The 10,887-nt window shown below is 47.9% G+C and overlaps 5 non-coding genes across 5 annotated transcripts; 4 read left to right on the top strand and 1 right to left on the bottom strand.

Moving 5' to 3' along the window:
* Nucleotides 1–1,510: 1,510 nt before the first annotated feature.
* On the top strand, nucleotides 1,511–1,583 carry Trnak-cuu. Its single transcript has one exon. It is a non-coding gene; the product is annotated as a tRNA-Lys (tRNA).
* Nucleotides 1,584–1,683: 100 nt separating this feature from the next.
* Trnap-cgg lies at nucleotides 1,684–1,755 on the bottom strand. The gene has a single exon. It is a non-coding gene; the product is annotated as a tRNA-Pro (tRNA).
* Nucleotides 1,756–3,920: 2,165 nt separating this feature from the next.
* Trnap-ugg lies at nucleotides 3,921–3,992 on the top strand. The gene has a single exon. It is a non-coding gene; the product is annotated as a tRNA-Pro (tRNA).
* A 1,087-nt stretch (nucleotides 3,993–5,079) lies between these two features.
* Trnap-agg lies at nucleotides 5,080–5,151 on the top strand. The gene has a single exon. It is a non-coding gene; the product is annotated as a tRNA-Pro (tRNA).
* Nucleotides 5,152–9,716: 4,565 nt separating this feature from the next.
* On the top strand, nucleotides 9,717–9,789 carry Trnak-cuu. Its single transcript has one exon. It is a non-coding gene; the product is annotated as a tRNA-Lys (tRNA).
* The last annotated feature ends 1,098 nt before the right edge of the window (nucleotides 9,790–10,887 follow it).

The following is a 10,887-nucleotide window of genomic DNA, read 5'->3' as shown; positions in this document are numbered from 1 at the left end:
CTCACTCTATAGACCAGGCTGGCCTCTAACTCAGAAATCCACCTACCTCTGCCTCCCAAGTGCTGGAATTAAAGGCGTGCACTACCACCACAATTTGGACTCTTAATTGGCAGCTCCCAGACTCTCCTTGCTGCCCTAACTTCCGTGAGAGAAAGGACTGTGTCAGTCAGATTAGCAGCCCAACTGCTCCCACACCTGCTCTGCTTGCCTGTAACACGCCCCGAAAACCTTAGGAAAATCACACAGTGCTCATCACAGCCAAGGGAACGGCTTCAGCCTGCGTGATTCTGCAAGCATTTTCATCAGGAACAGAAAGGGAGGAAGCACATCTCTTGAAACCTATCAGAGGGACCACATTGGTTAGCGCTAAAGAGAAAATGTTGTGATTGGTGTAAAGACAGCCTTCATTTGCATGTGAGGTGTGCTTTGATTGGTGTAAACCCCTTTTCCTGGCCACGTGATCAGGTGTTCCAGCTCCTTTGGATCGTCCTGCTGGGAAAATTTCTCCTGTACTGTGTATCCCGATGTGGTTTCTCAGCCGTCTTGTCTTGCGTACTTTAGTAGTGCATGCTGAGCAGCAACCATGCAGTGACTCCAGAGCAGTGGGAGGGGCGTCCCCACTGGTGGGAACTGGTGGGCACTCCTGGGGCTGCTCTTGATCCTACACACTGCCGTCAGACCCAGAGAGCTATAAAAGCTGCCAAATACCAGCCCTTGATTTTCTCTTTGCCTTAAATACTTGGGTAACAAAAAGGAACCAGTTAGAGGCGCTTGTGAGATTTTCATCCCTCCTCTAGGGCTCTAGCCAGTTAATGGTTGTTGGGGTGTGGAGGTCCAGGCTCCATGCTCATGCAAGCAGCCCCATTAAAACTCAGCGGGTTACAAACCAAAAACCCAAACTAAGAAGCATGCAAGCAAAACAACAGACACAAAATAGGAGAGAGCCTTTTTGGGAATAAGTGGGGACCACCTAGAATGGGTGGAAAATGGAGGGGTGAAATGACCAACATATGTTATATAAATGCACGAACCTGTCAAAGAATGAATCTTAAAGGAACCCACACTAGATAGCAGACGGGTGAGGACATTGTGACCTCCTGCTGGCTTTGGTCTCGAGGATTCTCATAGGCCTAGAGGAGACTCATCGTTTAAGAACCATTGCAGGGAGACATGCCTTGTCCCCCTTATTTTTACTAGCCTACCCTCCTTCACATGGACTTCACTGGCTAAAAGCAACTCTCGAGTGTCCTGCCCCCTGAATGCCTATCCAGTGTAAACTTCCAGATTTCTGGCCTCAGGGCGTCAAACACTGGCCTCTTAGCGGCCGCTCAGCCTGCGCCTCGGTGGATCCATGCCTGCGTGTATTCCTCCAGCCCACGCGGCTGAGTTCCTCGCTAAGTGGTCTGGCGCTCTCTTTGTTTTCCACTTGAAATTTTCCCCACCATGATTTCACCAAGAGAGAAAAGAACAATAATGGCCCTATAACTCCTGGCCAGTGACTTGTTGGACGGCCCGGCTAGCTCAGTCGGTAGAGCATGAGACTCTTAATCTCAGGGTCGTGGGTTCGAGCCCCACGTTGGGCGTTACTGTTTTGCCATCGGGAATTGCCACATAAATAGAGATTCTTGGTAGAATTCTAAAAAAAAATGGAAGTAAAAATACTGGGAAACTGGACCCCCTCCAGGGCTCGTCCGGGATTTGAACCCGGGACCTCTCGCACCCGAAGCGAGAATCATACCCCTAGACCAACGAGCCACACAGCTGTTTCCTCCCTACACTTCCTTATATGCCTGTACTCATTCCCAGATGAGCAGTGCTTTGCAACTTGCTCGGGTTGTCGGGTGGGGACAAAAATTTGGCAGTTTACCACAGAGCTTGTTCCAAAGAAGCTTGTACCTCGGGAGAAAAGCTACATTGGGAAGTCCTTGCCTGGTGGCTGAGACTGCTGTTGAGGCTGTGTCTGTGGCTAGAGAGCAAGGAGAAGGCAAGGAACAGCCATTAAATAAGCCTCCCCACTAGCTCTGCCCAAACACATGGCCAAACAGCCCTACTGGACGCCCAAGACTGGGGACGCAGCTGCAGCTCAACCAGTTGGGTAATGTATAGGATTTACGTCTCCCTTCCCTGGAGTCTGGTTCCATTGGTCTCAGCCATAAAATTTTGTCGGTATCTGGAAGGGTCAGTCTCACGGTACGATCTCTGTGGGCAGGACGATGGGAATGCTAAAAGGCCCTTTAGGAGCAACTGAGTTCTCTGACATCTCCTACCAAAGAAAGCAGATAACCAACTGGCACGTGGCGGTCCAGCCAGCACAGCTGGTGGCACCTAGGACCTGGCCCACTGGATTGTGAATTCTTGCCCCACTCCGGATTCCAACGCCATTGGGCTGGTTTGCTCCTCCACACTAAGAAGTTGTCTGTAGGGACTCAGTGACAGAAATCTGTCGCTCTGCCCCCGTAAGAGGAAAGAACCATTGAGGGCCGAGTTTCTCCAGCATTTGACCCTCTTACACTCTAAGCAAGAATCCTAGATTTGGGCCGAAGAGCCCATACATATCCTTACTTCTCTCCCACTTTTGGTCGTCCTTGTGCCTGGCTCCATAGTTTGGACCCAACACCCTAGGAGGTCTCATTCTGAGAGACGTTGATTCGATTCGGGTCTGATCAAACAGAATTGGGGGGGAGTAATACCACCATTCAATAGTGTGGGAGCCTCAGTTCTGTACTAGGCTGTAGCCAGGTGGGAAGTGGGCAGAACGCTCCTTCCAGAGGTTCCCAGCGCAGCAGAGGGAACAGAACTCCACGAGCGCAGGCTCTGGACTTCCCAACTGTCCATCCTTTCTGCTACCCTGAACTGCCTTGTGTGTGTTTGGTGAGACCTCTTGCCTGTGTGGTCAGCTTGGTTCTCCTAGAACTTTAGCTCAGGGCCCCAAGACCAGCAATGGTGGCTGGGCAACCAGAAGAGAGCACCAGCAGTGTCAGGAGACCTGTGCTTTGTTGCTTTGGGGCAGTCTCCCTGCAACCCAGGCTGACCCCCAGCCTCGACCTCCACAATGCAGGGATGACAAATTAATTGAAATTAATTAATTGACCCCCAGCCCCCAAGGAATCTCCTTTTGTCCAACCTCCACTTCAGAGCTTGGTTATTTCTCACCTAGTCCACTTAGGAGCAGTCTGGGACTGTAGCAGGATGTTCTTCTTTGGGGCTAGCCTAGGCAAAATAACGAGAATCTGTCCCAAAGATGAGGGAAACAGCGCTATGACACATAGCTATTGATGCTTAGGATTCAATTTCTTTTTCTTGCCACACGACCTCAAAACCAAACTAAACCACCGCGGCCATAGCTGCTGCCACCAGAAGCCTTCTCTGTTTTTGAGGGTCTCAAGTAGTGAAGGCTGGCTTCAAATTCACTATGGAGCCAAAGATGACCTAATCCACTTTACCTCACATCTCAAGTACTGCAAATTTTAGGTTTTTCTCGTCACACCCAGCTAAAACTATATCTATTTTAAGGACTTTAAATCTATGTAGCCAAGTTCTAAGTCCTTGGCTTGTTAGTTTTGTATTTTGTTTTGATTGGCATTTATCATTTTGAAAAATCTGTGTGCACTTTCCTTTGTGATCCCTAACGTCAGTACCCTGCCAAGAATGTCTTCTACTTTAATGACAGAGTAAAGCCCGTCCGTATTCCACGCTAGCCAGGCATTTAGAGAATGGAAAATTTACCACCTCATCATCTCCTGTTTATGTCGCTGGACTAGCTTTCGCTCTGGAAATCCCATAGTGGCTGTGAACCAGTGAATCCTTCCGGTTCCTGTGCACAGTGATACTGAGCAACCTAAAAATTGAGACTAAAAATAATAGACAACAGTGACTTTACCTCATTCAGTGAGAGGGGAGGGGGACAAAAGCTGTGTTCTGGCTCGTTGGTCTAGGGGTATGATTCTCGCTTTGGGTGCGAGAGGTCCCGGGTTCAAATCCCGGACGAGCCCAGTGTTGAGGTGTATTTTTTACACGTTCCCTTACCATTTCTTTCTGCAACAGCAGGAGGAGGAGGAGCAGATTTGGGGAGCAGACTTATAAAGCCGCTGAAAACAGAGAGAAGAGAAACGCGGACTTTAGCAGATAGTATGGAACATAACAGAGGCAACCAGTGCGAGGGAAGAGTTACACTTTCAAGCCAGATTTCTTGGATATTAGAGGTTAAGTGAGGATGGATTGGGGCTAGACACCCGTCTCCACACTCGGCGTGGCTCTGCTTTCTCAAGGCAACTTCCTTCATCTGGTGACAGAGAACACAGCAACTCCCCCAGTAAGGGAGAGGGAGAGGAAGGGGCGTTGGTGGTCTGAAGCATCTGTACCTACCTTTTTAGGACCTGAGATCCTACGCTCGCTTCGTGGAGTTGTCGCCCTTAAGTCAAAGTCTTTTCTTCTCCCCTCCCCTCCCCACTCTCCTTTTCTCTTCTCTTCTTCTCTTTAATTTTTTTTTGAGATATAATCCATCTACGCAACCCTGTCTGTCCTGAAATTCGCTATGTGGACCAGGATGACCTAGAAGATCAAAGGCGTGAGCTACTACACCCGGCTGGGGAGCCTTCTTGATTTTGACCGGGATGGGCAGAGGAATATAAAAATGGAAGAAGTGGAGAGGGGCTTGGTACAGCTGGCACTCCGCTGACATTTACAGAGTCCTGGCGCTGCTACGTGGCCAAGGACGCAGACAAGGACCCTCCACACAGCCGCCCCTTGACTCTTAGGGATTCCGTCTGATCGTCGGGAGAGACCTCGGCGTCCAGACAGCGAGCAGCCAGCAGCCGCGCGGGCAAACGATCCCATCCCAGTCTTGCCGCCCATAGCCAAGGCCAAGACCGAGAGGACCCCGGGCTGTGGACCTGGGACTCTTTCATACTTTGTAGGTTGTGAAGGGTGACTGGAAAAGTTGATTATTTTGGCGTACACGGTCCTGGAATTTGCCCTTTCAGGATTATCTAAAACAATTTTTCTTACTCACTGAGCACTTCAGAGTCCGTCGTTGTTTCAACTGTCATCTTAAAGTGGAACTGTCACAGTGACTGATGTGGCTCGTTGGTCTAGGGGTATGATTCTCGCTTAGGGTGCGAGAGGTCCCGGGTTCAAATCCCGGACGAGCCCGGTTTTTGTTTTGCTCGTTAGGAAACAGTGTATCGTAGACACTGGTCAAAAGACCCGAAGAAGGCACTTCTACAGTGTATCCTAGACACTGGTCAAAAGACCTGAAGAAGGCACTTCTACAATACGATACAAACTGTTTAGGAAACAGTGTATCATAGACACTGGTCAAAAGACCTGAAGAAGGCACTTCTACAGTGTATCCCTAGACACTGGTCAAAAGACCTGAAGAAGCCACTTCTACAATATGATACAAACTGTTTAGGAAACAGTGTATCGTAGACACTGGTCAAAAGACCTAGACTTCTGAAGAAGGCACTTCTACAATACGATACAAACTGTGTTGCGGCTGGCGACGCCTACTTGTTGGAGGGAAGCCTCCTGAAAACCTTCAGTCCAATCTTTAGTCGGAAATATTAAAACCTGTGGCGGCAACTCCAATCTCTCTGCCTTTGGCTCAGGTCAGAGTATTTGGAGAGGCAACCCTTCTGGTAGGCAAATGCCAAGATGGGAAATTTAAACTTCCTCTGCAAAACAAGTTTATACCGGTGCCCCAGAAGTGTTTGTATGGGTTTTCCAGCTAGCTCTGTCAGTAGAGCACAGACTTGTTTGTTTTGTTTGTTTGTGTTTGAGAGACTGCCAAGTGGAGAGCATCAGAGTGTTAATCTTAGGGTCTTGGGTTTCAGCCCCACTTTGGGCCATGTGATGTTTCAGTTTGGACAAGAGTCCTGAGATACTTGGCGAGTGGCTACTCTCCTGCTTTACTGTCTTATGGAGACGCCATCTTTGAGTATAGCGACTAACTGGCTGCTCCAATTCCCCAGGCTCCTTCTCTCCACTGCGGACATCCTATCATGGACCCACTCACTAGTGGAAACTAACCATTGGACTAGAAATATGATTCTTACTTAGATCAAGAGAGTGTCAGGATTAGAATCCTGAATGAACTGGCCTTGTTTAAAAACAAACAAACAACCCATCCAGAGGCCAGAGAGACAGTTCCATGACTAAAAGTGCCTGCTGCTGAGCCTGGTCACCTGTGACAGAAAGAGAGGACCTGCTCTCATACAGACTGTCGTCTGACCTCTGACCTCCACGCACAACAAATAAAAAAAAAAGAATTAAAAATCCAGTCAATTAATCAGTCAAATGTAGTGGTGTAGGCCTTTAATACCATAATAAGGGAGGAGGTAGAGGGCACATCTCTATAAGTTTGAGGCCAGTCTGGGTTACATCGTGAGTTCTAGGCCGGCCAGAGCTACACACTGAGGCCTTATCTAAAACAAAACAAAACAGCAAGTAAGAATAATAAAATAAATAAATTAAGCAACTATATCATACCTTTTCTTTCTCTAGATGATACTCAGAGGTCGCAGCAGTTTACCCATGAGACCTCAGCTCTGGACACCAAAGCTGTTTTTCTACCAAGTGCTAGGGCCTGAACCTGAGGTCTTTTATGACTGAGTTATTTCCCCTGCTACAAAAAAGATGCTGTTTTCAGAGGCTCAGGCTCTCAGGACTGTTGCTCATTATAGCTGAGTCACAGCTCTGAACTTTCAGTGGTAGTTAGAGGCACTGAAGAGTGCTTCCTACGTACATTAAGAGTCCAAGGTTAGCGAACTCTGGACTCCCCTGGCTTCCCTGGAGTTCCTAGAATGGGCTGAAGAAGGTGAAGGCTATTGGTGTTTGTAGGTGGTAACTGAAGGCCTTCTCTTGGGGTACCCTACCCCAAGCTACATTGTTCCTTGTTGTTGTTTAACCAAAGTTTGGCTTCTCTACATAGCCCCTAGCTGTGGCTGTCCTGAACCAGGCTGGCCTTGAACTCAGTAATTTGTTTGTCTTGCCTCCGGAATGCTGGGATTAAAGATGAGAGCCATCATCCAGAGGGGAGCTCTCTAAACTCTTCTTTCCCCCTCTCTAATTTCTAGTCCTGAGGTCAGACTGGGGTCTCTTCCAGTTTCCCCTATGAACATGCAAATGGCAGGCCTGGTCTTTGTTTTTTGTTTTGTTTTGTTTTGTTTTGGGGACAGAAGCCTTGAACCTTAAATCATAAGTGATGGCCGGGGGGGGTGGGGTGGGGTGGGGTGGTGGTGGTGGTGGTGGTGCACGCCTTTAATCCCAGCACTTGGGAGGCAGAGGCAGTCAGATTTCTGAGTTCGAGGCTAGTCTGGTCTACAGAGTGAGTTCCAGGACAGCCAAGGCTAAACAGAGAAAGCCTGTCTCAAAAAAAAAAAAAAAAAAAAAAAAAAAAAAAAAAAAAAAAGAAAAAGAAAAAAAAGTGATCTGAATTTGTATATTTGAATACTAACTTGGGGGAAGGGTTCAATAAAACAAAACTGAAGCAAGTTTAGTTATAATAACACTGGTTGGCTATGCCTTTTTATCCCTGGCAAAAGTAAATACTCAAGTTTGGTGGAGAAATATACTTTTATTGTATATTTTATAGAATTCCCTGTAGTGAGAAATATATATAGAAAATAGAAATGGGGTTTTTACTGGAGGGCTGGCTTAACAGTTAAACCCGTTTGTTACCCTTGCTAAGGATCCAGCTTCAGTTCCCAGAACCTAAATGGTACCTCACCGCTGCCACCAGATGCTGGAGGATATAAATCCCTCTTCTTGTCTGCATATAATGCACATAAACTCAGCCTCACATATACTCATAAATAAAAAAATTAAAAGATGAGGCTAGAGAAATGGCTTAACAATTAAGAGCATTTTCTGCTCTTCCAGAGGACCTATACATGGGCTCAATTCCCAGCAACCACATGGAGGCCCATCTCCAGTTCCAGGGGATCTAATACTCTGTTCTGGACCTTGTGGGCACTGTACACACACGCAAAACACTCTTACACTAAAAATAAAATAGATTATTGAGAGAGAGAGAGGAAGAGACGGAGAGAGAGGGAGAGAGGGACAGAGAGAGAGAGAGAGGGACAGAGAGAGAGGGACAGAGAGAGGGAGAGGGAGAGAGAGAGGAGAGAGAGAGGGAGAGAGGCAGAGAGGGAGAGAGGGGGGGATAAAGACACCTGCTGCTGCCAAGTTTGTAGACCTGAGCTCCATCACTCACACAAATAAATAAATGCGAAATATTTAAAAAAAAAAAATCTGTTCGAGGCCAACCTGATTTCCAAAGTGAGTTCCAGGACAGCCAGGGCTACACAGAGAAACCCTTTCTTGAAAAAAAAAAAAAAAAACCGCAAAAAACAAAAAGCAAAAAACCACCAAAACACCCCCCAAAACTGCCATTTACCAATACCAAGAAAACACGTTCTATGAGCAGCAGTTATATTTACTGTATCTAAAGGACATAATGACCATATCCTTGAAATAGAAAAAGTTCTTTTGGTCTTAAAAATGGAAAAAACAAACCAAGTATTTCTCCATATAAAAGCACACAGTGACTGAAAATTTAAAACTAGACGAGGCTATGGTGTGACACTGTGGTGGAAATTGGTCCGGCCTGTGTAAAGTCAGACAGATATGAACCCCTGTGGGTGTGTTGGGGGTGGGAGGGAGTGGTGGCGTGGGAAGGTGACAACCGAGTCCTTCTTATGCTGACTCTTAGTGTCTCTTCCTGCCACAATTATGAATGTTTGCAATTATGTGGAGGAGGCAGCTCAGCCCAGCCCTTAGACTGGAAATAGGACTGGAGAAAGGGATACAGCTGAAGACAGACACCCATTACTGTGTGTTCTTGGATGCTTCAAGCGAAGCTCCTGGTACTCTGTGAGCAGTGTTGTAGGTCTCCTTCCTGAGGCATGGGTAAGACCGGATTCCTGGAACTCTGACAGAAAAACACCGAGAAGCCCAGACGGTGGGTGTGGAGGGACCCCGGGGGTGCCTCTGTTGGCTCAGATCTGTACCCCTGGCTTTGCTGGAACCTTGGCTAGGATACCAAACTTCACCCTACTCAGCCACATTCTGAACCCTAGCTGAAGTCCATTGACTGACCTGTTTCCCTCTACGACCACCATAAGCTCCAGACTCCGTGCCACCTGGGCTAAGACTCGAGAGGCTACGGCTCTTAACAACAACGTCAGGGCGCCAAACTCACAAGAGACATCTCTTACGTTTAGATTAGGTTCAGTTTTGGGAAAACGAAAGGAAAGCAGAGACGTCTGTTGGGGCAAACATGCAGTTTAATAAGCAAATACTGGGTGCCTGACTTCTAACCAGATGTGCAAAGACCTGGTGCAGGTACGGACCCAGGTTGGACCTTGCTCCTCCAGCGCCAGCCGAGGCTGTCTGTCTGCTTGCATTTCTATGATTGGCGAACTGAGCAAGTGTTAGGCAAGGTCTGGCTTTGTCTCTGGGGACGCTTACTTCGAGTGGTTAGAGAGCAGGGGCTAGAGGGAGGGTTCCACCTGCGGCTGGGAATAGGAGAAGGAGAACAGCAGGTAGTTCAGCCTTAAAGTGTGTAGCTCAGTGTCCCGGGAGTGCGTTTGCTGGGTGGAGGTGAAACTCCTTGTTTTAGAAACTGCTCTTAATCTGAAATGGTTTTATTTACTTAACCAGTTCAATACCCTCAGTTCACGATTAGTAAACTTCTAGTTTGAAGAGCAGTTGCCCGGCTAGCTCAGTCGGTAGAGCATGAGACTCTTAATCTCAGGGTCGTGGGTTCGAGCCCCACGTTGGGCGGCTATGTGTTTTGGTTTGGACTTCTCGACATCTTAAGATGTGTTGGTAGCCAGCGGTCTATCTCAGCACAGGGCAGAGGCAGAGGCAGGCAGGTCTCTGAGTTTGAGTTGAGTTCCAAGGCAGCCAGGACACATAGAAGAAACCCTGTCTGGGAAAATAATGGGGAACCCCACGTTGTCTGTCATGTGAATGAAAGGCACAACTCATTTCCAAGTGGCAGTCCTCCATATTGTTGCCACTCTTCATCTATTTGTGACCCTCTCAGATTTCTGGACCAAACCTTGGGGGTAGCCTACAGGGTCTGAGGTAGCCAGCCGCCAACCCCAGTTGTGGTTCAGATCCTGCACCCCATATCTCCATCCCTACAGACATGATATTGGCAGGCCTGATCTTTGTTTTTGTTTGGGACAGAGGGCTTGAACACCACCCACAAGTCAAACATCCTAAAAGTGATGTGGAGTGGGGGTGGGGAGGAAACGAAAGCAGATTTAGAGTGACTTATAATTTCTTATACCCTCTGTCCTTGACAGAAGCACACGATTCTTTTCCTGTACTTTGGAGAATTCTCTCTACAAAGAAATGTGCAAAGAAAAGGGCAATTCAGCTTTACAAAATTACAACGAAACAGATTTTAGAAGACATGAGATGAGCTCAGCGGCAGAGCTTTTCCCTAGCGGGGTCTGAGTTGATCATCTAGGTGTGTGGTGATCGCGTCCATGCGAGAACACAGTTCCATTTCCTAGTTCCCTCTTCTGCCTCTTTCTCTAGGAGTTAAGGACTCTTGTGGGTTCTGCCTAGGTATCCCCATTTCAGGGCTATTGGAGTTAGGGACCTGGGGTGTGTGGTTCAGGCATCGAGGACGTTTGGGCGGGTCAGATCGGTACAATATTCCCAGCATTTCTGGAGCCTCAACTGGGAAGGCTCCATCAATGGAACCTCTGATGATCCATGCTGAGATCCTGAGCTCAGCCCAGAAGCCTGCTTCCCCCAGGGCCACCCTGAGCCAGCCAGATCCAGTTCTCGGTTCTGGTGTTCTCAAGCACCAGTTGTGTGGGTTTTAGTCTGAGTCTGCTTGCGTAGATTTTTGTGTGGGGGTCT

This window comes from Mastomys coucha, unplaced genomic scaffold (genome assembly GCF_008632895.1).
Source record: "Mastomys coucha isolate ucsf_1 unplaced genomic scaffold, UCSF_Mcou_1 pScaffold5, whole genome shotgun sequence".
NCBI classification, from domain to species: Eukaryota; Metazoa; Chordata; class Mammalia; order Rodentia; family Muridae; genus Mastomys; species Mastomys coucha.
The sequence above is the reverse complement of the archived record's forward strand: the minus strand, read 5'-3'. Positions and strand labels throughout refer to the sequence as shown.